General features: G+C 35.6%; 3 pseudogenes; 1 reads left to right on the top strand and 2 right to left on the bottom strand.

Moving 5' to 3' along the window:
• The window catches only part of LOC146896689 (putative polygalacturonase At3g15720), a 51,722-nt pseudogene extending 35,950 nt beyond the window's left edge, over positions 1-15,772 (bottom strand).
• Positions 4,484-6,947, bottom strand: LOC146896690 (protein FAR1-RELATED SEQUENCE 5-like; annotated as a pseudogene).
• A 6,130-nt stretch (positions 15,773-21,902) lies between the features above and the next one.
• LOC146896688 (uncharacterized) lies at positions 21,903-24,262 on the top strand (annotated as a pseudogene).
• The last annotated feature ends 2,858 nt before the right edge of the window (positions 24,263-27,120 follow it).

Raw genomic sequence — 27,120 nt, 5'->3', positions numbered from 1 at the left:
CTCGGTGGTTATTTTTCTTATTTTTTTATTTGAAGTCATCATTACTTAGTGGTTGTTACTCAATTTTCCAAAGTAATTACATTCAATCATGTTGTTAATTAAAAAATAATAATAAACGCATAACCATTATTTTTTAATGAAATTGAACAATTGTTTATGGCATATTGCTAATTAAAGTGTGTATTATTTTAAGGAAAATTATTTTAAACAATTTATCTCGTTCTAAATAATAATATTGAAGTCGGCGATCATCTCCTTGAATGTTGTTAACCCTAACCATAAGAGTTGAAGTCGGCGATCATCTCCTCGTACTTTGTTAACCCTAACCATAATATTGAAGTCGGCGATCATCTCCTCGAACTTTGTTAACCCTAAACCTAAGAGTTGAAGTCGGCGATCATCTCGTCGAACTTTGTTAACCCTAAACATAAGACTTGAAGTCAGCGATCATCTCCTCGAACTTTGTTAACCCTAACCATAAGAGTTGAAGTCGGCGATCATCTCCTCGAACTCGAACTTTGTTAACCCTAACCATAAGAATTGAAGTCGGCGATCATCTCCTCGAACTTTGTTAACCCTAACCGTAAGAGTTGAAGTCGGCGATCATCTCCTCGAACTTTATTTACCCTAACCATAAGAGTTGAACTCGGCGATCATCTCCTCGAACTTTGTTAACCCTAACCATAAGAGTTGAAGTCGGCGATCATCTCCTAGAACATTGTGAAACCTAAAACTAAGAGTTGAAGTCGGCGATCATTTCCTCGAACTTTGTTAACCCTAACCATAAGAGTTGAAGTCGGCGATCATCGCCTCGAACTTTGTTAACCCTAAAACAAAGACTTGAAGTCGGCGATCATCTCCTCGAACTTTGTTAACCCTAAACCTAAGACTTGAAGTTGGCGATTATCTCCCCGAACATTGTGAAACCTAACCCTAAGACTCTAAGTCATTTTTGCTATACTTGTTAACTAAAAAATGGCAATGCCGGCAAAGGTCATTTTTAACCCTTGTCCTTACGTAAATACTAAGTGGTAGTCATTATTAACCCTATTCCTTAACTAATAACCCTTCGAAAGTCATTTTCAAGCCTATGCTTTAACTTCAACAATTGGCAAAAGTTGCAAAAGTCATTTATAACCCTAGTCTTTAACCTTAGTAATGGCAAAAGTCATTATTGACCCCATTTCTATACCAAACCCCTATATAAGTAGAACCCACACATTTATGCGTCTTAGTATAAACAACTTCTTCATCGATTTATTCATGAAAAGGCTTGGAAATATGAACATATCTAACCCTAATAGAACATGTTCAACAGCTTCTTCTTCAAATGTTACAAGAAGGGGACGAAAATGCTTTTGTGGTTATCATACGGTTTATTGACTTGTAAAAGGGGACCAAATGCGGGTAGACGATTCTGGAGATGTCCACTTTGGATGGTAACTAGTTCTCCATTTTATTCTTCGTTAAAATTCATTTTTTCATGTCTATTTCTATTTACGGACTTTATTAATAATTTTGTTTTTTGTGTATTAAAACCCGGACACAACGGCCATGTCGCAAGTTTATTTGGCTTGATGAAGATGGAGAAGAAAACATTAACGAGGGTGAAGATCTCCGGACTCGAAGTGATGTTAATGTTGTTGATCTAGTGAAAGAACTTATGGAAGATGCACATAACCTAAGAGAGAAAAATAAGAAGAATAAGATGAAGCTTAATCGATGAAAAAGAGGGGAAATATCTTTGATGGCGTTACTAATCATGTCTTTAAGTTTAAATATTGTATTTTTTATGATGTTGATGAAGTAGTCTTGAGTTTAGAATTACTTTTTCTTTAAGTTTAAAAAATTATATAAAAGTTTATTTACCTTTTTCTTTGTTATTTTTAACTTTACGAATTCCGGGTTGCAAAAAGTTAATTATTAGATTGGTTTTTCCGTGTTGCAAAAGTCATTAGTTGGTTGCGAATTCCAACTAGCTTATTCTGCGGTTATTCTCAGCCTTAAGTTTCCAATGCATAGGTTAAGCACCATAGATGCACAATTTATTAAAAAAGAAAAGAAATAGAATGATTAACAAGAAAGAAGAAAAATCCATTTTTAAAAAGTAGTAAATGACAACTATTAAACTAAAAAGATATGACAATATGAAACTAAGAAGATGATCTAATACAAAATGACGGTTAAGAGGATGAAGATGACATCTAAAATAGTTACCTTGAATTGAGAAAAATTCTCAAACGATTCGATGACATCTCATTTTATATTCCACACTTTGCATAATATCTCTCATATTGTTGAAATTCTCTTTCAAATATCTAACGGGACCCAAAAGATGATTGAACTTTGCAATTTGTTTCATAAACCGGTGTTTCTCTTCTTCTTCTTCTTCATAATCTAAAAGCTTCCACGCATCATTCCAGATTCTTTCAAACTCATCAAATGCATTCAAAACCGTTCGTATCTCTTCCTCGTCCGGTCCATCTTCTTGACGTACAACCACATTATTTCTAACATATTGAATCTCGAAAGCATGGTATTGATTAAGACCCTCTTTCGGTAGAGCAAATATTTCGGTGTTCGTTCTAATAAGGTGATTCTTAATGAAATGAGGATCATCAATGAGCGATTTCCACAACTTGCAAACACACCTTAGTTCTATAGGATTGTCGACTCCACCCTCGAAGGATTTCGATCATGACTTCGTAGGTAATTTGAAGTACGACATTATAAAAGAAGAACCTTTTTAAAATTTTTAAAGAAGGTGAATGGAAAATATATGATGGATTAGATGAAGTGGTTTATATAGACATTCATGGAAATTGCAATCGGTTCGTATACCTTTGGGAAGCGCTACGGCTGCTCCCTAAGCACATTGAATTTCTAAAATGTGACTTTTTCAATGTGTCATCATTACTCGGTGGTTGTTAATCAATTATTCGGTGTAATTACATTCAGTCATATTTTGTAATTTAAAACCAATAAAAAACGCATATAGAGGGAGTGAATAATGAGAAGAAAAATAGGACAACTTATGTAAACAACTACATTAAGCACCGCACAAGTAACAAGACCATATTAGAGAGTCGAGTGTGAAGACAAATTTAGTACAACTTAACACCGGCAAAATAAAGTGTACAATCCTCAATAGGATTCAAAGAGCTTAACAACAAACTAATTGTCCATAAGTTTCACTAATACCGGCTAGTTCAAATAAAAAGTCACATTCAACGACGTAAGGACATCATATGTTGCATCAACGTCGTACAAGAAGCAACTTCCATCACATTCACAATAGGTTCGAGTCCGCTTCCCGACCCGGCTTGAATATCTTCCTACACAAATACAAGTCAAAAGCATTTCTCATTGGGTGGGACACATTACGTTTAGACTCAACATTGGCGAGTTCAAAATTGAAGTTATACTCTGTCATCTTCGTTAGACGGATCATTTCACGACACGGTATCATCTTCTTCATCATTGTCCATTGCCGCGACTTTGGCCTCCTAAATCAAAAATTATCCATGTTAACCTTAAAAAACAACATATATGAGGTCAAGAATATGGGATTACTTTGATTGAACTTACATTCGGTGCCATTAGTCTCCTTGATGCCCTAACAGTGCCTCACCACGCGTTCTTCTTTTCCTTTTCTTTCCTACTTTAGCTTGTTCGGGAATCATCACACAATCCTCACTTGTCAATGTTCTTATCCCGCCAAAAATTGAGAAGTTAATCAAAAGGTGCAGATTACTTGTGCGGTAAGTAGGTCATTTACATTCCTATATTTAAACACATTGTTGGTACTTACGTTCATATTCACGGATCTTTGTGAATCCTTGACAACCTCGCTTTGACTACCTCCCTTTAATCCTCCCGCCACATCTTTTTGGCTAGCACTGCGAGACATAGGCGCAAAACATGTCTTTTTCTTTGGGTGTCCTCCCTTTGATCCTCCTCCCACGTCTTTTTGGCTAGCATGCCGAGACATGGGCGCGAAATATGTTGATCGCTTGCGGCACGGGTCTTTTTCTTTGGGTGTCCTCCCTTTGATCCTCCTCCCACGTCTTTTTGGCTAGCATGCTTTGAGACATGGGTGCGAAATATGTTGGTTGCTTGCGGCACGGGTCTTTTTCTTTGGGTGTCCTCCCTTTGATTCTTCTCCCACGTCTTTACGGCTAGCATGCTTTGAGACATTGGCACGTAAAGATGCTCGGTGCTTGCGGAACATGTCTTCCTCTTTGATTTGCCTCCCTTTGATCCTTCTCCCACGTCTTTACGGCTAGCATGCCGAGACATGGGCACGTAAAGATGTTCATTGCTTGCGAGAACAATTCTTTTTCTTTGATTTCACTCCCTTTGATCCTTCTCCCACGTCTTTCGGCTATCAGTGAGACATGGGCACGAAAGATGCTCGGTGCTTGCGGAACATGTCTTCCTCTTTGATTTTCCTCCCTTTGATCCTTCTCCCACGTCTCTTTGGCTATCGGGCTGAGACATGGGCACAAAAAGACGTTCGGTGTCCGCAGAACATTTTCTCGGCATCATGTTGCTTGCCGCCACGGTTTGAACATTTTCTTACAAACTTTGGTGCCATTTTATTCTTCTTTGGAGCACCTTTGCACTTCACCGGCAATGGATCACGTATGTGGTCCATTGTTGAGTTTCCGGTATCAATTGGAACTTCGGGGCTCACGTACTTTTCCCGAAGCTTTTGTATGTCATCCAACACATCAGCATACAAGATACCCTTTTTGGACACTTCCCTGCAAAAATTTGTAGACACATTACATAATGCACCATATCGAGCAATCTCCATCAACTTAGAATCTACTTCCCCACAATAGTCCACATTCAAGAAACCAATCTTCGCCCTTTTCGTCCAACGCAACAAAATCCAACATTTTGGAATGTGTTCAACACGTTCTTCCTTCAACACAAAAAAATATGGGAGCATGGAACCCCTCGAGATTCAAATTTCCTGCACGAACCCCGAATTGCCGAGATCGACTCATCGTATAGAATTTCATAAACACCCTCCTCAAGATATTTTATCAACTTCATTTTTCTCAAGTCACCATTCACTTCTTTTTCCTTCACACTCGGTGCAACACCTTTCATAATCTCTTCTTTCACTTCTTGAAAGATCTCTCGCCGTATAGATTTCGGCGGCCTCGCGTTCACGACAACGCGGATGAGTTGTCGGCACGGGGGATGAAAACCTGGATTTAAAATTAGCTACAAGTTCGTTATTTCGTAGCCTCTCATTGCCTCGTCAAAATTGTGCGAAATTCAAAGATGCTTCCTTTCTTCCTAACATAACTCTTTATGATTTTATTAACGGACTCACATTGAGACGTAGTTCTTATACCACCAAATAAATCGTCACGCGGGTATGCGGTTGCCCACAATTCTTTGTTCTCATATGTTTTGGTAACCCATGGATTGTTCTCAAGGCCATTTTCCCTCACCAAGTCCCCCCAAAACTCTTCAAATTCATCCTCCGTAAAATTAGAGTACATTGCTTTTTTTAAAACCTTCCAAAAAAGCTGAATTCTTGACATTGTCCATAGCATTCTTGTTCGGATGCCAAGCACATAGACGATGACGCGTACTTTGTAAAACCACCTTTATCGCCTCCCTCATAGAACCATCACCATCTGTTACAACTGCTTTTGGAAGTTTTTTCCCATACAATCTAGAAAACCGGTCAACACCCACATATAAGTTTCTATTGTTTCATCCATCACCAATGCGGCACCAAATATAAGCTGTTTGTGAGTGCTTGTTGCGGCAAGACAAAATCACCAACGGATAGTGGTATTTGTTCTTGTTGTACGTTGTGTCAAATGCAACCACATCGCCAAAGCGAAATAATCCGATGCCTTGTGCCATACGCCAAAAATAGACATTTCAAACGTCCGTCATCGGTGGCGTAATATTCACAAAAGGAATGTGGATCGGTTGAGGACTTAACATTCGGATAGTTTAGGGCATTTGAAACATCACCATCCTTAATAACAACACACATTTTTTTGTCAAAGTAATTGTACGAGATCTTTTTTAGTGAACCCAACACCGGGATATCCACCCTTCGAGCCACCATGTATCCCATTATATGACAAGTTCTTATTCCGTGTGACCGAAGACCATCAATCCGTGCTTTATCTACCTCGGATATTTTCCGATAAACGGGGTGTAAATGCACAACATTGGTTGGAGTAGGTTCATGGTTGTGACCCTCTTCAAAAATAGACACAACATATCTACCCTTTTTGGGTCCGTAGTGAACACGGAGCCTAGCCGGACACTTTGTACGAGTGATACGTCGGTGATCTCTTTGCCTATCTAACATTGATAAATGCTTCTTCTCTACGAACCCCTGCTTGTTGCATACATACCGCCTCATTACAATCTCACCGTTAGCATTGCGCCTAATATCACTCTTCCTAACAGCAAAACCATTACACTTACCGTACTTATAATAAAAATCGTAAGCTTCATCAACACTCGCAAATTCCATTTTCCTTATTCCTTCAGCGAGTTAATGAATTTATCCTTACCATTTCCTCACCAACAACTACATCATCATCTTCAGCTAAATTGTTATCACCTTCACTACCATGACCTTCACTTTCATCACCTTCACTAGCATGACCTTCACTTTCATCACCTTCACTAGCATGACCTTCACTTTCATCACCTTCACTTTCATCACCTTCACTTTCATCACGTCCACCTTCATCACGTTCACTTTCACCACCTTCACTTTCACCACGTTCACCTTCATCACCTTGACTTTCATCGCATTCACTTCCATCATCTTCACCTTTATCACCAGCACTATAATCACCAGAACAACCACCATCATCACTTTCATTGTCTCCGGTTTCATCATATCGCTCATCACCTCGTATTCCCTTGAGTATTCTTCGTATAATTACCATGACTCACATCATCATCATCATCTACATTCTGTTCAACATTCTCGGTAGATTTACCACCACTCCCAACAATGATCGGATATGTTTCGTCACTCAAATCCACATCCGTAGAACCGTAATCATGTTCGGTGTACCAAAATCGATAAAGACATTGTTGTTGTTTTCCATCTGGAATACAAAACTTAAACCAAAATGAGATAAACCCTAATCACTTATCAAACCAAATGAAGATATAAACCATAATCAATGAACACTAAACAACCAACAAAACTACTCAATCCTAAGTTCTATTCACTATTGAACCGGCGAATCTATTAATCACTAATTTCCCTAACCCTAATCGGCAAGTCAAAAACTATTTCCGTAATCAAAACCAGCGAATCTACCCTAATCCCTAATTTCCGTATTTGATTTCGCATGACATAACCAATCCCGATAATAGCGAGAAAAAATAGGTGCGAGTTGAGCTTACCTAACTTCACGATTGAGCTTGAAATACGAATCCAAGGGCAACGATCGGGAAATAGGGTGGAGGCTGGAGATTGGAGACGACGATGGAAGGGTAACGATCGGGAGAAGGGTGGAGATTGGAGGCAAAATCCTTCTACTCTGGTGGGAGAGGAGAAAGAAAAGGGGTGAAATGGGTAGGTTTCGGCAAGAACACAAGAACGAGAGGGGAAGAACGTTCAAATTCTTTTTTTAATTTTAAAGTTAATTTTTTAACTTTTTGATTAAAATTGATTTAAAAACAAAAGGAAAATAGTGCAATTAAAATTAGTTTAAGGGCTAAAGTACAATTAAGGAACACGGTATATACCATGCATCCGCCCGTACCATATAACACGCCTAAAAGTCAATTTGACTGACTTTTGATCACGTGGCGCGTTCTTATTAGTTGTAGGGTTCTTGCACCGAAGAAGTCATTTGCACGACTTCACCATAGAATTTTCCAATAATATTATATATGTCAAATCGACCATGTTGCTCCATATTTGACAATAGGCGATACATCTTGCTTATTGTGTAACCTTTGCTAGCTCGAGATTCCAATCCCATTTTTCTTTCATACCATCATGCGGTAAAAAAAAAATGTTAGACAACAGCTCACATCACTCCCCCCACATGCTCCTCCTCCCAAGCTAGCTAGTAACCACCTTTGCCAATTCCAAGCATCTTCTCCAACACCTCATCCTAAAGAACACATCTTAGCCACGACACGAGACGATTCTTTGTCAAATAAAAAAGACATCTATATCTAACAAAAAAAAGGCTACTTTGTCAACCACTGATCGTTCCAAAAAAAAAAAGGGGTGTTTGCCCCACCACCCGCACCATATTATCGTCGAACCAACTACCTAACCCCACACCTCTTCCAATTCCGATCAACTCTTTCCACCAGGTTGACCACATCCTCCCTACTTAACATGACCTCCTTCATGTCCATATCTAGACACTAATCCTTGAAACGTCCACAATTTCCTTTGATCCACATGCATCTTCCTACACCATAGACCCTTTTGATATAAATAAATAAACAATACTGAACATACATGACTAACCATTAGCTTTTGTTGCTCCATGGAAAACTCCAACTAGGCTCAATGAAACATAGTCTAAAGCTGCAGCAGATGTTGAGAAGCTTGACTTAGGTTCAATAGAAAACTTCCTTGTTCAAATGACTAACTCATGATAACATGGCATGCACTCATATCTTTCTATTTTTGTGTATCGAATATAAGCGAGTTTATGTTCTTCTAAGTGTGTTTTTTAATTTCCCTTATGAATTTGTTAGACTCCCTAAGTGGAGGTGGAGTGATGTGCCGTGCATGAAGGTGGGAGTTTGGGTACGTCACCTTCATATGATGTGTAGATTCCATGAGGGTGAAGAACATGGGTCCGTAGGGAGCAAACAAGATCTCCCCTCTGATGCTAGGAAATACCCTTGGATCACTGAGGAATATGGAAGTCATTGAATAAATATATGATTAGATACAAAATTAGGTATAGTTAGTCACCATTAGACTATATGTAATCTATTGAAATGGTACACCCTTTAACTCTTGATATTCTTTTTTATAATTGCACTTCTTTATTTTAATTGTTTTGGAAGAAGAGAGGAGTACTCCGTGAATATAATGATATATTTGAGAGTTGAAATTTTAGGCTTTCTTGGTTGCAATATGTTGTGGATGTAATCGAGATATCTTAAGAAAATGTGGTTCAGTAATTGCTAGTTTTCAACACAAAAGAATAGTACTATAAGATACACATTGTGCATATTTACAATGTTGTGATTGCTACATGGAGTGTTGAAAGATCAAGATTCATAAGTCACCCTCTATAGTCTATACACTATCATTAGTTCACACTTTTAATCTTTCATTTGCTTTTTTAAAAAGAAAAAAGAAAAAAAGAACTATATAAGGATAGAAAAAGAGATAGATTGTAAAAGAAAGTGCAAGTATAATATGATTATACTAATAAAAGATACAATTTAGATTTCAGTGACTAGTGATTTGGAGGCTTCCATTCACGGAGTCCCTTTGCTTGATTGGTGGTAAGAAAATTAACATTTTTCCTATTTTCCATTTGAAATGAAATTTTTTAGCAGTGAACAACTTCTTCTTGGTAACAAGTATGCTTCTGTCTTCATAATGGACTCAGTGGCAAGATCAACGAATTAAATGTAAAGTTGATTGTGCTTTCTTCCCTTCTAAAGGTAAATTTGGCACTTGAATATGTTTTCGCGATAGCCATGGACACTTTATTCAAGCTCACTCATTGATATTTCCATCTAATTGCGACATTAGTTGAATGAGAAGTCACTGCTTTACAGCCCGCCTTTCAAATTGCTCTATACCGTGGCTTAAGTCAAGTTATCTTTGAAAGTGATTGTTAAATAGTTGTGAATGCAGTAAAAATAATTGTTTATATGAGAATGACCTAGGTACGGGATTTATTGTCCTCTAGTGCTAGTTTCGTTCTAGAGTTTATTGGGAGACAAGCTAATAGAGACCTTCATAACCTTGTTAGAACATCTATATTATATGCTAGTCATAGTACTTTCTATTATCCTCCAAATTGTCTCTCCGGCCTCCGGTGGCGGATCTTGAATTTTTTTATTCGGGGGTGTCAAATTTTTGAAGAATATATTATATATTAAACGAGTTTCAAAAAATATGCAACGTTGTTAAGCTGTTGTGGTGGGAATGGTGGGTGATCTGTAAGTACCTCTATAAGCGCTCTTGGGAAGATATTCCTCTGAGCCACGAGGCCTGCCACGACCACCGGTGGTTACCGGAGCCGAACCCACCTAAACTTTTTGTAACCAAAAAAATCGCTTGTTTGATACTCGGGGATGCTTTGGTTCGAATCCCGGGGTGCGGGGTTCGAACATACGCTAAGAATTATAAAAAGGAGGGTGCCGAGGTTCGAACGCGGGACCTTTAATACAACGAGAGACCGCATGACCACTTTGCGGCGACAACGTATCGGTTGAAATAACATCTATAATATGAAATTTATATAAAAGCTGGGGGTGCGGTGGCACACAGGGGTCTCCAAAGAGATCCGCCCCTGCCGGCCTCCATTATTGAAAAGAAGTAAGTTATTTTCTTCTCAAAAAAAAAACAAATGACGTAAAAGGCGCACAAAAGCATTTTAATGCGACATGCTAAATCGGTTGTTTATCGACCAATTTAAAACATGTTTTTAAATTCATTTTGCAATGGCATGAAAAGTGTCCCGCATACTAAGTCCGAATATTATGAATATAAGTTGAATAAAAGTGTTATATATTCAATCATTTTTATTGGGGAATTAGTCACTTTAATCCCCGAATGGAAAATGAGTAGTCACTTTAGTCCCCGAATGCGAGAGAAATTGCAAAACAGTCCCCGAATGTAGACTCGATACTGTTGGTCAATTTCGGGGACTAAAGTGACTAACGGAATCTACATTCGGGGACTAAATTGACTAACATAGTCTGCATTCAAGGACTAAATTGACTTCGTGACTATTTTGCAATTTATACGCATTCGGGGACTAAAGTGACGACTTCTTTCCCATTCGGGGACTAAAGTGACTGATCTCCCCATTCTTATTGCTTTAAATATTAATAACATTGTACTTACAATATGATATGATGTTGTGTACCATTCAAATTTCTACGTACATTGGGAATTTTGGTTCAAATACAAAGTTAAAATGTGAGTTACTTGGTCTTACTATGATGATTCAAGCTGACAATTGCATGAACGCTAGGAATTCAAAATCATTATTGGATTGGAATGAAATAGTCTAAGAAAATTAGAAGTTTCCATATTGCATTGCTACTTATAAATTTTACAACACTTATTGAAAATAAATAAATTATATAACTGTGATATAGATTATATTCTATGGAGATCGATAACAGATTATTTTTATTTGCAAGAGACCTTTGGAACAACGGAATCATCAATTTTTCCATGGAAATTTTTGCAAAAAGCAGAAACCTTATTACTCTTTTGAGAAGAGACAATGTTAATTTGATCTAATACAATGTTGAAACAACCCATGCAATCCAAATCAATAGCAATATTCCTCAAAAAAAAAAATCAATAGCAATATCACCAGCACAAGTTCCGTTAAATCCATGATATGTCACGTCACTCACTTGCACAGCTGAATTCTAATGATATCCACAAAAATCAAAACATAACTTACTATGATATATTATTATATAAAATAGAAAAATATGTATAGTTGAAATGACAAGATATATATTATAAATGTAGAGTTAATGTGTACCGTTGCAACTTGAGAACCATAGTGTTGGTCTATAATTATTGGATTGTAAACATTTTTAAGTTGGATTTGCTCAAAAATAATCTTCCTTGCATAACCCGATCCACCCTGCAAATAGAAAAACCTGACAAGTTATGGTTGATTTGAATGTTGTGAAACAGTGCTATCTTTTTTTACAAGTATGCATGTGTTAAAAAATTGGTGGTCAAACTCTCTTCATGAAAGTAGTTTTTAAGAAAAATCTCTAAACATTAATGTACTTCCGTCTTAAATATAAGAAAAAAATTATAAAAAAATTGATATATTTAGTTGGCGATATTTTTTATGTGTACAGTGAAAGTACCCCTTCTATTTTGCTTTCATATATGATATATTCTTTATTAGAAAAATAGTAATATATAATTTACTAATGTCTACTTACATTTGCTAAAGAAAAAGTGAAGTAGTAACTAGTAAGCTGCAGAATTATAGTTAGCAAATGTGATCATATATCGTAATTTTCCACCACAAACTATAGTAGTAATTACTTACAGGAAATGTTTTGATTCTTGCTCCGTTAGTAGTTTCAATGAAGCTGCAGTTCCGTACATGAACTTCTTCAACTATTTCATGAGAATTATGTTTACCAAGGCTGCCAATGCTGATTAATTCACACATTTTTCATGAGTTTCTCAAATATAATTAAATCATAACAATATCATAGTGCTTATCTAAAAATAAGATAAATATCATATCAATATAACATAAGATAAATAAATTTCGTATCCTTTGCTTTCTTATTTGCACATGAGCTATAAAATGGAATAGAATAAACTATAATTCAATTATTATATTACATAACCTTATTCCATGGCCGGGTCCACAAAAAACACGGGTAACATTGATGTAAGAAGAACCACCATTGAGGGCAATACAATCATCACCTATTTATAAGAAATAAAATTCATTTTAAAATTGGACATGTATGTTGATCATTGCTATAAAATGCATTTTTGATTTGATACATTTTTGATATTTATACTACCTTCTTTTATAAACAAAGATATATTATAGAGATTATGATGGATACTTGAACCCAATACAAATATTTGAATCAAAGATGTCTTTCAATGCACATTGCATGTTTAGAACACCAATCAATAAAACTATAACATAACTTACTTGCCCTATGAGATTCAAACCAACTCTCCAATATAATGATTTAACAACCCAAACGATAAGAAACCTCGCCCTTGAAATTATTTTTATTTTTTGAAATTCAAAGACTCCGTCTTGCTTTTTGTTCTCCTTCAAGTTGATACCATCTTACAAAAAATAAAAGGCACAAATTTGAGATGTGGCAATAAAAAAAGTGGTGTAGACTAGTTTCATCGAAATTAAAGCAAATGACACATGACAATTTTCTAGCTGGATCCAATATCCCTTAAAGAAATGATATTTGTACAACCATCTTATGATGTAAGTACTGGTCCAAATGAAATACTTATGAAGTTTTTTACATTGATTTATGTTTTTCTTTCTTTATTAAAACAGTTTTACAATTTATGTCTCACGTATTAATTTTAAAACTATTTATGTCACATCATTTGGTGAGGTGAGTATATATGACAAGTCATATATATTTTAACTTAGTAAATTTTGTACTGTAACAATACATTATTTATTTTTATAAAAAAAACATTTATGTGAGTTGGGTTAAAATTCACCAGAGTTAAGGTAAGCATCAAGGCTTTACAAAAACTAATAGAGATACTTCACATTATCTATCAAAGAGGTTTTCACACTAACAATGGAAGTTAAACTCAAAACGTTATGGATGACTCAACATCCTTAGTAGCATAGTCAACTTTGGCTGATAATACATTTTTAGATGCATCTATCAAATATTAAATTGATAGTGTTTATATATAACTCATATTTAAATAATAAGAAAAAAAATTGACTTTGATTACCTGTTTGAATGGTTGAATCTTCTATCAAGATATTCTTCGAAGCAGAAATGTCAAATCCATCAGTGTTGGGGCTATGAGCAGGAGAATCAATTACTAAATTGGAGAATTTTGCACCGTAGCAACCATTTATGGCTATATGACCTCCGGGGCTATTGGTGATCATTAGTTTACTAACACTAAGATCATTGCAAGAATGGAAAGACAAGATCTGTACCATATCAACATGAACTTAATATATAATCGCTTAATAGCCATTATTTGGGACTCAGTTATTTGAATTGAAGAAAAAAATTAGGCGTTTTTTAAATTTTATATAAGGTTTCTTCATTATATGTGTGTGAAGAGTTGATTCAATTAGCAAGAAGTTAACTCATACTTCCTCCGTTTCAAAATACATGTCCAATTTTTGCAATGTGCACTATTCACTTGACTTACTTTGATCATACTTTTTTACTAATGTATAAATACAAATATTAGCATGTAAGATGTTGTTTGATTTGTCTCGACAAATATTTTCAAAATATTAAATTTTTATAATTTTTTACTTTAGATAATTAAAGATATTAACGGTCAAAATTATGCATTGGCATATGTGAAGTGATTGATTTGGATATGTTATTTTGAAAAAGAGAAAGTATAGGGTTTGGATTCAACTCATGCTATCAATGTAAGGACATCTTTGGTCCAAGGGCACATTTATGGGTATGTATGAGGTAGTTTTGACTACCTCAAAAATTATTATTTTTATATGTATGAGTAAAGTATAGTTATGTTTAACTACCTAAATGATTGCCATTTGTTTTATAGATTTATTTTCTCTTATTTTGGCAATTCAGTTCAATCATCTCGTAAAATATTGGTTAACTTTGGAAGATTTATAAATACTCATGTTGCGCTCTATAAACCTTAAAGTTTTATCTAACTCTAATAAATCCTAAAATCCAACTCACCTAAAATTTCTTTAAAAGAAAAAAGATAATTAGCATAAAGTGTAGAATATCATACTATAGGTCGAAGGCAACTTATGCATTGCCACCATGTAGAACCATAGCCGTCAATTCCTCCTCCATTGCCATCAAGTGTGAGACCGTTTACATATTGGATCCTAATCCATTCCAACCCAGATTTCCATGATTTCTTAGAAGGTGCAACTATTTTCCCTTGAAGCTACAAGTGTAAAATAAATTAATAATAAACAAATATGTCCGTTACATAATTGATGCTATAATGCATGAATTTACAAATAGAGATGGTTGGAAACTTGGAATACCCTGCACTCTGTTTTCTCAATTTTTTTTTTTATGGTTTATGCTAACTAGTGTCTCAATATCACTTAAGTAAATACCTAGATATATCGTATTGGGAAGTGATGAATAGTGGTATATTCAACTTTTCAAATAAAAAAATCTAAAAAAAAAATAAAGTTTTTTTTTCCTTTCTGGAATTTCAAATTTCAAATAAAGTTCAAAGGTCAAAGTTTTTAACTTCGAAAAAAAAAACAAATTTTAGGAAATTGAAATTATCGAAAGTGGGTGCCATTTCTTTTGACCAATTTACTCTTTTTTACTAATTGACCTATTACAACAACAAAAAAATCACATGTAACGTGTCCTTAAACTTTTCAAAATGAAATCATGAAAACAATGTTTTGCTTTAAAAATGCACGTATATCCCCCCACCCCACAAAACAATGGACATTAGGAATAGCTATACCTTAATGTGAATGCTTGTGGCCTTGCAAGCACCGCTGAATAATAAGTTCGTGACCAAGAATTTTTTTTTGGGGTGGTATAACTAGTGTTGCTGCCCCTTTAGCTGCACATGTACTTTTCCATGCACTTAAAAATGCCTACAATAAATTCAAAAAAGATTAAAGTTTTTCATGAAGTATAGATAATAAAAATTAAATTAAGGACAAGAGAGGAACACATAGATATATACATGTGAATCATCAGATTTGCCATCACCACGAGCACCATATTCCATGACATTAAGCGTATTCTTTTTTGTTCCAACTAGGTTCCACCTTTGACATATACAAGGTGAAAAAAAACCAAGAATCAAAACATAAGCGATTAGGACTTGCATGTTTGACACAAGAGTGAAAACGAATACCCTTATGAGTTAGGATTGAGAATTGTTGTGGTGATTTGTGAGCAGTGGTGTAGGGGTTAAATAGAAAATAATTACATTGAATATATTTGCAATTAAGTAATAGGAAAAAATGTATACATGCAAAGTCTTTGAAATATTGTCCTTTTATGTAACGGGGCCGTTGAAATATTAAATTTCCAATGGAAAGAGTATAATGTATTTGCAATTATTACTTTCTTTTTAGTGCGTGAATCAGTTACCATATGCACGGAACTGTAGTGGTTAATTTTTTTAAGCTGGATATATGACCGCACTTGGTGGTTGAATTTAAATCAATGGCATCTGATTAAAGCGAAAAGATCTTTTATCATCTTATCACGGTGTTCTTCGATATGTTTGCAATGACTAGTTTAAATCGTAGTATGCCGACTTCTATTCAATCACTTTCCTTTCAAAACTACGATAAAAATTAAATATGCAAATGTTGGAATATTTTATTATTTAATAATATTCCAATATCATTATGTGGGCAAATATCGTAATAATAATTATATTAGTTATTTATCAATTTAGAGCCTTAATTGATTAGTGATCAAATTAAGTAATAAGGCTAATTAGATTTCTATTTGGATAATTAATTATTTAATTAGTTGATATGGACTCAACATGAGTGGATGTCCGGATGGCCCATTAACGGAATAATGGGAAACCCTAATGGCCATCCAATATAAAAGAGGTTATGGTCCCCAATACACCGTACACGGCGAACTCTCTCTTCTCCCCATCGAAGAGAACTTGAGGCATAAAGGTACCGGTTGAGGAAGAACCAAATCAGCCGCCGCTAACCGTGTTGATGTTGATGTTTGTTTCGAGATCACCTCCTCTCTTTATCGTTGTTGTCAAGAGGACTGCCATCAAACTTTATCCAGGTATTCCTAATACCTAATTCTTAATATCCTTGATAAATCAAACATGTCGTAGATCCGATCATAATCATGTTCAATGCTTTGTTTGCTTCCGTTGTTTGATTCATAATTGTTGAACATGTTTTATGAAATCTGTTTTGTTTAGACCTAAGTTTCCAACGGCAAATGCAATCACATATACTTATATCTTGAGATATATAGAATTGCATAAACGACAAAGTTTTCTTTAGTAGACCATTGATTAAAATAGACTCGTATCATAATTCTTTTCTTAATCATTGTATCGAGTTTGTTAAAGTCGTCTATTTTAGAGTGATTTTGAAGGTTTAGACAAATTCTTAAAATTCAATTTGTATTATTATAATACTCTAGGATTAAAAATATATGGCTTAAATATGTTTTTCGTCCTGCAAATAGGGGTCGCTTAAAATTTCGTCCCCTGCAATCGCTAATCCTTTTTTTTTGCCCCTGCAAAGTTTAATCGATTAAAATTTCGTCCCTTGACCCGGTTAATTACTGCCACGTCACCGATTTGCCGACGTGGCTCTTTTAATTGGCAAACCCACGCGTAAAATGACAATTTTACCCCTGTCTTCATCTTCTTCCTTCTCATTCCCTCTTCTTCTTCTTTGGGAAGCCACCAATTCTTCTCTAAACACATAAATCACACCCATAAATTTAGCCTCAAATCTAACGGTTAAAATACTTTTTCATCGATTCCAAATCTCAATTAAAAAGCGGTTTCAAATGACAATTGAAAGTTGAGACAAAATCAATGCCAAACATCACCGAGAGACAAACGAATGGCAAAACACAATTGGGATAAAACGATAAAGCTGTAACTCGGACAAAATCGGTACCAAACCGCAACCGAGACCCAGAACATTCGCTTCAAATTGCAATTTCTTGACATTCGGTTCAATTTCTTTCATTGCATCAAAATCAAAATCAAACCCAAAACATTGCATCAATTCTTTCATTGTTTGATCCACGGATGCATCACTTCTAGTGTTTGACGGCGGCGATAACGAGGTTAACGGCGATTGCAAGCACCTTGAATATTTTGTGTCGGCTAATCCAACCATAACTACAAGCCGATGGATGCTCTCGGATTATCCTGCTTGATTCATTCATACTGCGGAAATTGCAACAAAGCCTCACCAAAACCATACCACGAGAAAGAAGGAACCAAACAACCACATAGCAATGATTTCATCGCAGATCCGGCGAAAATTTCTAATAACGATCTCTCATCGCGGTTGAATCGGAAGCCTCGCCACCGTCGATGCCAATCTCGGTTGTGAAGGAAATTTGGAATTGGTGAATGAGAATTTGAAGCTATGTTGGTGATGCGAAAGAGAATGTGTTGTTGCTTTTTTGTTTTGGATTCGTCGGCGTTGATTGTGTCTTCGTCGGAATCGGATTAGGGTTGTGGTGAGGTCGTCGGCGGGTGGTGGTGACGGTTGCGATGAAGGAGTAGGAACTGGGTGATGAAGAGGGAAGCATATGTTGAAGAAGAGAACGATGAAGAAGAATATGATGAAGACAGGGGTATTTTTGTCCTTTCCCAAGCCATTTTGCTAATTTGATGACGTGGAAGTAATTAAGTGGGTCAAGGGACGAAATTTTAATCGATTAAACTTTGCGGGGGCAAAAAAAGGATTAGCGATTGCGGGGACGAAATTTTAAGCGACCCCTATTTGCGAGGACGAATAACATATTTAAGCCAAAATATATTAATCTTAAACGGGTCATAAACATTATTGACTACCATTTTTTAAAAAAATATTGACTTCCATTTATTATATATAGTTTATGGAAGTCAATAATTGAATGTAGACATTTAAAAAAAAAAATTGACTATCCAAATGATATGTATATAATAAGGTTGACTTCCATAAACTAGGTTGACTTCAAGAAGGAAAAAAGCAATAGAATTCAAAGAGGAAAAAAGCAATATAATTAAGGCTTAATTGCACTTTTGCCCCCTATATTTTGCCAATTGTGCGATTTTGCACCCTATTGTTTCAAACGAGCGATTTTGCACCCTATATTTTGCCAATTGTGCGATTTTGCACCCCCGTTGTTTCAAACGATCGATTTTGCACCTCATAGTTTTTCCCCTTTATGATTTTGCACCCCAAAAAATCATAAAAATATTCAGCTTTTTTCCAAAAAATCGAAAAAAATTAGAAAAAAATCGAGAAAATATAATCGGATTTTTTAAAAAATTCTGGAATTTAATTTTCAAAATACAAAAAAAAGTAAATTTTCAAAATTTTAAAAAAATCTGACATTTTTTAAATTTGTATCCAGATTTTTAAAAATTAAATTTTTTTCAGTAATTTTTAAAAAAAAATCGACCTTTTTTTAAAATTTGTATCCAGATTTTTAAAAATTAAAATTTTTTCCAGAATTTTTAAAAAAAATCAGACCTTTTTTTAAAATTTTGAAAATTAAATTCCAGAATTTTTAAAAAAATCTGATTATATTTTTTGATTTTTTTCTAATTTTTTTGATTTTTTAAATTTTTTGAAAATAAACTCGAATATTTTTATGATTTTTTGGTGTGCAAAATCAGAATGGGGGAAAACTATGGGGTGCAAAATCGCTCGTTTGAAACAATGGGGTGCAAAATCGCACAATTGGCAAAATATAAGGTGCAAAATCGCTCGTTTGAAACAATGGGGTGCAAAATCGCACAATTGGCAAAATATAGGGGGCAAAAGTGCAATTAATAGAGAATATGCTTTAACTCTTTTTCTTGACTTCATCTCTAACTAACTATTTTTTTTTATAAGCAATATTTACCTAATTAACTAATGGCTAATATTACACATGAAAAAATTAATGACTAATATAATTTTTTCATATAAACTCCAATTAAGAGATAAAAGAATACAAGATTATAAAATTTTAAATGGAGTATATTATTTTATCTTTTAAAGATACTAGAACTATTGTACCCAAAAAAATTACAAGAACTATTTCAAATTTAATTGTTAATATAGTTAAGGACAGTATCAAAAAAGATGTAAAGATGATTCCAAATTAGAATCACAAATATTATCATTGAGGGACTATATTGCACCTTCTAGATATAATGTTCTCATCAATGGAAAGTTTATGGTTAATAAGTCTCCACGTGATCAAAGACTTTGAAGGAGTAATGTAAAGCAGCAACTTCATTGATGTCGGGGATTGATACAAGGTCGAGACCTCTTTCAGCAGTAGGAGAACAAACTTTATATCAAACAACGGTAAAACTTTCTGTTATTAATATTGTTTAACCAAATGAAATTCCTCATTCACTTATCAATGGTATTAAGGTACTAGAGTATTCACCTAAAATTTATACGTATAATCTACAAATTAATTACATTGCCAAATTTTCTTGATATATATGAAAATCTTTTAAGCTTTTATAAAAATGGACGGAGGAGTGTTGTTGAATACTAACTTCACTTCTTTTTACTTGTCGATCATATCTACCGAGAAGGTTATATTACACTAAATGTGGACGGCTCTTCTTTTGGCAATCTTGGTAATGCGGGTTTTGGAGGTCTTTTGAGAAACGATAGCGGTATACGAATTCATGGTTTTTTCGGATCTTGCGGTAGACCTTCTAATTTATTGGCTGAGCTTTCAGCTATATGGAGAAGTCTTCAAATGGTTTGGGATCTTGATTATAGGTCTATCATCTTGGAATCTCGATTCCCGAGACAGCTTTGAATTTTATTGTAGATACTACACGGAATGATTTTCATCCACATGCAACTTTACTCTATTTATTTAGAAAGTTCGTCTTTCTTCATTGGGTGGTTTCCTCTCCTCATACCTTAAGAGAAGACAATAAATGTGCTGATTGGTTGGTCAAGTTTGGTGCTACCAACGTTGAGTCCTTGAAAATATGGACAACTCCTCCTCCTCAATTAGATATCATTTTACTTGGGGATATCTACGAGGCGTTAAGACGATGAATTACTTGGTCATTTTTTTGTCTTTTTCTTACTTTTTCCCCCTTAATAAAAAAAAATCAATGCATCATTCATTACTTTTAAAAAAAATAAGGCTCAATTACATTTTTGATCTTCTTAATTTTACTCATTTACGAAATCCGGGGTCGTCTCTAGGGAGGTGCAAACAGCTCTATAGAGCCGGGCCTCCCCAATTATGAGCCCAAATTTTTTTTTATTTATTAATATACAATACACTAAAAATATTAATATATAGGCGTAGCATTGTCATTTTAACAAGAAAATTGTTGTTGACACATTAGAGAAGGCTGGGACACACATGTAAAATACGTTTTTGCCCCCTCGGCGATTAAGCGTCGAGGAATTAAAATCCGGCTGCGGTTAACGCCGAGGAATTCCTCGGTAGTTAACTCGCCGAAGTTTTTCGAACATAAACGAGATCGAAACGAAGCGATTCTGAGTTGCATTCTTTTGCTTCAAACACATCCAAATTCACTCCAAAGCACATTTTCATGAATTGAAAGCCAATCATCACCACATTATCACAAGTAAGTACTCTTAATCATTGCAATGTTAATGTTAGTTTGTTTAGGTTTATTTTTTTAAAAAATTAGAGTAGTTTGCATGTGGTTAGGGTTGATTTTAAAATTGACAATTTAATGATTGCATGTGTAGTTTTTGAATTGATAAACGAATGTAGTTGTTGCCTATGCTGTTTAAATGACAATGTGGCTTTGAATGGTGGCAAATGAACACAATTTGAATATGTTTTATACTTTGCACACATAGTGTTTGATAAAATGCGTCAATGACAATTTTATTAATTATTTAGTTAGTTTATGTTATGAGAATTATATTGAATGATGTTTAGGTTATGATGGAAATGTTGCACACAAATTATATTGAAATGATGATTATATTGGATGGTTTTAGGTTTAGTTATGTTTATGTTTATGGAAATGTGAATGATGTTGAAATGATGATAATAATGATTATATTGAAATGATGGTTATATTGAATGGTTTTAGGTTTAGTTAGGTTTATATGAATGATATTAGGTTATGGAAATGAATGATATTAAGTGTATATTGATTTTTTAGTGTATGAATGATTTTAGGTTATGGATGATGGACATAATGATGATTGTAATGATGATTTTAGTTTAGGTTATGAATGATGGACATAAAGATGATTGTATGACTGATTTTATGATGTGTAGATATGGCCGATCAGGAGCCCATTGATCCATCTAAGATGATTGGTGGTAGGCGTGCGATGACTCAAAGCCACCGGAGGGAGAGGCAAAGGGGGCACATCCCAAAAAGGGGAAGAGGTCGGAGGGCGGATGGTTCGGGGACTTCTCGGGCATCCGAGGCTTCTCGGGCGCATCCTGAACGGTCGCGAGGTGGTTGACCCGACCCGGGAGGTGGAGTACCTGAACTATCGGGATCACCATGATGTGACCGATGGTGGGTACGACGAGCGGTATATGCCGGAGCAGCCGCATATGCCGGGGAGCCGGACGAGGATGACATTGCTATGGCGGCTGCCCGGAGGTGTTGCCTACGGACGCTCCCTTTCTGGAGGACCGCGGGACATATCTTTGCTTCACTCTTATGCCAATCATGTGACATTGCCGCTTTGGTATAATAAGGATGACGTAAATATTGTTTTTTTAAATGTTCTTTCTTTATGTTTAATTATGTGTGTGTTTGTTTAATTATTTTCTTTATTTTTTCTTTCTTGATTTAATATGTTTTCTTAATATGTTTAATTTATATGTTTTCTTAATATGTTTTCTCCATTTTATATGTTTAATATGTTTAATATGTTTAATTATGTGTGTGTTTGTATAATTTTTATTAATATGTTTTATTTATATGTTTTATTAATATGTTTTTTTTATATGTTTTCTTAATATGTTTTTTTTAATTATTATATCAACTTTTATTAATATGTGATTTTCTTTATATGTTTTCTTTATTTTTATTTTAGCATTTATTAAGTTTTATATTTATTAGTTAATTGTTTACATTGTTTAAACTATGTTTAATTTTCTTTTTTTTTCGGTGCCGCAAGAAGCGTGTTGTAAAGCCAATTAATTATGGCCCTAAGATTTTAAGTCTCGGACGTCCAAACCCCAATCGTAGATGGTTTTGGGATCCGCTTAGGGCGAGTGGCTTACATGACTTGGTCTACTTGGGCTACGCCACCGTGCCCCACGCTTTGCCGATGACTCTATGCGAGAGGTGGCATCCCGAGACCAGCGGTTTTCACATGCCCATGGGGGAGATGACCGTGACTTTGGACGATGTTGCATGTCTTATGCATGTCCCGATTGAAGAGCGGATGTTGGGCCACCGAAAGAAGATGCCGAGACATGAGGGAGAGGCATTGCGATGACTCACTTGGGTGCATCGAAGAAGGAGGCGAGAGAAAATCGCAATACGAGTATGGTGGGTACATTAGTTATCCAAAGCCGAGGGATTTCTATACGACGCACCTTGGTAGAGCTAACTTGTTGGCGGATACGGAGGATCCGAGAGGAGCTGGAGGAGCCGGGGAGGGTTAGGACTTATTGTGTGAAGTGCTACCTTCTATACTTGGTTGGATGCTTGTTGTTTGGGGATAGAAGCAACAAACGCATCCGGTTGATCTATTTGACGACTATGGAGGATGACTACGCGAGGATGCGTACTTATTCGTGGGGAGGGATGGGACTTGCATACCTTTATGATGAGTTAGCACATGCACCTTTGCCGGAGACGGACGGCTTGGGGGAAGCGTGACACTTTGCTCCTTGTAAGAAAAATTAAATTTAAATTTTATTTTGTTTGTTAACTATTATTATTTTGTTATATTTTGTTATATTTATTTTGTTATATTTTGTTATATTTATTTTGTTTCTTAACTATTATTATTTTGTTAAATTGAAATTTTATTTTTTTAGTTAACTTTAATTTATTTATAAATGTGATTTGTATGGTTTTTGCGAGGCATGGTTTTTGTTGCACTTCCCTAAGTTTTACACCGTTGATCCAAACCCGGACTACATTGAAAATTTACCGGTTGCGGCGAGGTGGACTCTTCGAAGGGTCATGGATAGGGGGCCACGTATCGGATGGCACTTGATCGGATTACGTTTGATGACGTATGCCGGAGGCCGTACGAGGGGCACGGGGAGTTCCGGCCTTACGAGGAGGTATTCGGTATTCGGCCGGATCATGTGCGGCGATCGTAGGGTGTACCGTCACCTGCCGGAGAGGGTATTGAGGCGGTACGGATACGTCCGGTCCGTACCTAGACCTCCGACGGATGTTCCGGCGGCGACACCGCCGAGATTGTGCGAGCCTTCGTGGACTTCGGCACTCACACGCTTAAGGAGGCCGATTGGGGTGAGCGAGCGGGCGGGAGAGCAACCATGGCGTATGGCGAGGGCTATGTACGATGGTACACGGTTGTGTCTCATCCTCGGATTTTGCCACTTCTCCGGGAGATGTTCGAGGCCTCCAAACGAGGAGCGGATCGTTGCGGAAGCGAGTGGGAGCGATACGAGGCGAGAAGCTCCCCGACACCTATGACATGGTTAGCGGCGGCCGTTGCCCATGCCGATCGGTTTTGGGTCGGGAGGTGACGAGCATGACCCCTCGGGAGTTGTATGCGGCCTTGCGGGATGTTAGGCAGCGAGATCGCGCCGATCATTACCGGGAGGAGAGCCCGGAGACCGAGGAGGAGGCACCGGCGGCACCGGCATGACCGGGACCGGCGGTAGGACATCATGTATTTTCGGGATTTATTTTTAGGATTTATTTTTAGGACTTGGTGTATTTTCATGACATTTGGCCGTTTTGTTAATACTTCCGGTACATTTGTTCTTACGTTGTTTCGATGACATTTTTTTATGAAAATTGCTCGTTTCCGTATTATATTTTCAATTTCAATTATGTTTGTAATTTTATTTGACTAGCTTTATGGTTTGGCATCGAAACAATGTGTAAAAACACATGTAACGGGTTACGCCTTCAACGGGTTATGGAAATTCGGACTTGAGGACGACTCGGCAGCTTAACTCGCCGAGGAAATGATGAAACCGGCGGTAGTAAACCGCCCAGTGTTTTCCTCGGTACTAGATCGTCGAGGTATTCCTCGGCACTTAACTGCCGAGTTTTTTTTGTTTTATTTTGTTTAGAATAGAATTGTGTTAGAAAATTATTAGCAATTCTTTAAAAATTATTTTATGTTATTTAAAATATTGCGATAGAGTGAATTCGAATAAATATTGCGATAGCGTGAATTCGAATAAATATTACAATAAATATTGCGATACGAGGTTTCGTTATATTACATAAATGGGGTATTCCAACTACAACAAGCTGTCTTACCTCTGAAATGGGGTAAATTCAAACTTGCCAAACGGCGAGGACTCAAGCATTTCGCTCGGCATTCATGCTTTCCTTTGAAAAGAATAAATTTTTGTCGGGCTTGATTTAGATGAAGGTATTCAAGTGCCACCGAAATGAGGTCCATTCCTTGACACCTAATATACCTTCATCTAAACCAGCCTAACAAGAATTTAATCTTTTCAAAGGAAAAACATAAATGCCGAGCGAAATGCTTGAGTCCTCGCCATTTGGCAAGATTGAATTACCCCATTTCATAGGTAAGACAAATGTTGTAGTTGGAATGCACCTTACCCTAACTAATGACGATCTTACGGCGGAATCAAGTTGTTGATGATATCTTCGGTTGATCTCGGCAACGTCACCCGCATATCGATCCACTTTGGAACTTGGTGTGCTCCCAAAACATGCTCGTCACGTTTTCATCGTTCTTTAACTCCACCCAAGTGAATGATACGCTCCCCTCGTCGAGCTTTGGACGTTTATACGGAATATTTTGCACCCTCCTTGTGTCTGCAGGGTTGACTCCTTGGTAGAATTCATTCGGTTGATCCTTGAGACCTCTTAACGCTACATCAAGGCACCGAACCTTCAACCTATGAGTTTCTCCGCCGTTGAATGTTGCATGAACGTCGATCCATCCGGTCATTGTTTCAAATCTACACACATAGAAATTTAAAAGAATCAATGAAAAACTCATTCAAACATTGCAAATTATACGGACTCTAAAAATCATAAAAATAACCCTAAAATGTAATTGTCTAAAAAAAAAAAATTAACGTAAAATATAGCAAAATTATTCAAATTATATTTACTCTTAAAATAAATCATATAGTCTTACTAAAATAAAATTAAAAATATAAAACACCAAATTAAAAAATAACCCTAAAATTTTTAAATTATAACATAATCATCATGCAAACATTTTAACAAAATTAATCAACTAACATCTAATCTAAAAATGATTTATAACATGTAAATCTAATTAAAAACTAAAATAAAAAATTAATTTAAAACACCAAATTAAAATATAACCAATAAACTTTAAACTATAACATAAACATCATACAAACATCATACAAACATTTTACTCTAAAAATAAATTATACTATGTAAATCTACTCAAAAGCTAAAATAAAATAAATATACTCAAAAACTAAAAAATAAAAACATTTATAACAACTAAAATTTAAGTTAATAGCATTATAATTACTTACTTGTGATTTTGTTGAATAAATTTGGTTGGATTTGGTTGGGTTTTTTAGAGAGATTTGTGAGAGAGATTTGAGAAATTTTTTTTGAAGATTTGATGAATAATGGAGATGAGAGAGCTTCGCCGGACTTGTAGCGAAACACCTCGGCGGTTAACTACCGAGGAATTCCTCGGCGGTAACTTGCAGCCGGATTTTAATTCCTCGGCGAGTTAGCTGCCGAGGGCAAAAACGTATTTTACATGTGTGTCCCAGCCTTCTCTAATGTGTCAACAACAATTTTCTTTTAACAATGCAAAACGCGTAGCCTAGTGGTAAAACTCGGTAGTGTTATGTTTGGTGGCTGAGGTAAAACTCTTAGGGATGGCGGATGTCTTATTTTTCAATTGTATTTTTTTCTTTAGCATGATAGAGTCTCTTTTGGGCCTAATTTTAATAGATTTGATGTCATCAATAATATTTCTTCTCCTTCTAATTGCATTTTTACAAATAAAAGTACAATATTACTTTTTTTCTCTTGGTTTTTTAGAACACTTGTAATTTTTGGCATATACTTGTATAAAATCGCAAAGTTCTAACAACAAACATTTTTTGAAGGAAACAACAAACATTATAATTATTCTCTAAATAAATAAAATAAAAATAATATTATAGTTTTTTTTCTTTTAAAAAAATTGTATTTTTAGGGGCCTATTTTTACTAAAAGAACCAAGCCTCCAATCATGAACGGCCATGCAGAAATTGGTTCTCCCATTTCAATATCATCCAGATTTGGTCCCTTCTTTTGGCTTAAGTTAGTTTATTAAAAGAAAATGCTTAAGTTAACGA

This window comes from Medicago sativa, chromosome 8 (assembly GCF_051527215.1).
Source record: "Medicago sativa cultivar Bolivia chromosome 8, Bolivia_mono, whole genome shotgun sequence".
Taxonomy (NCBI): domain Eukaryota; kingdom Viridiplantae; phylum Streptophyta; class Magnoliopsida; order Fabales; family Fabaceae; genus Medicago; species Medicago sativa.
This window is presented reverse-complemented; position numbering and strand designations above follow the sequence as displayed.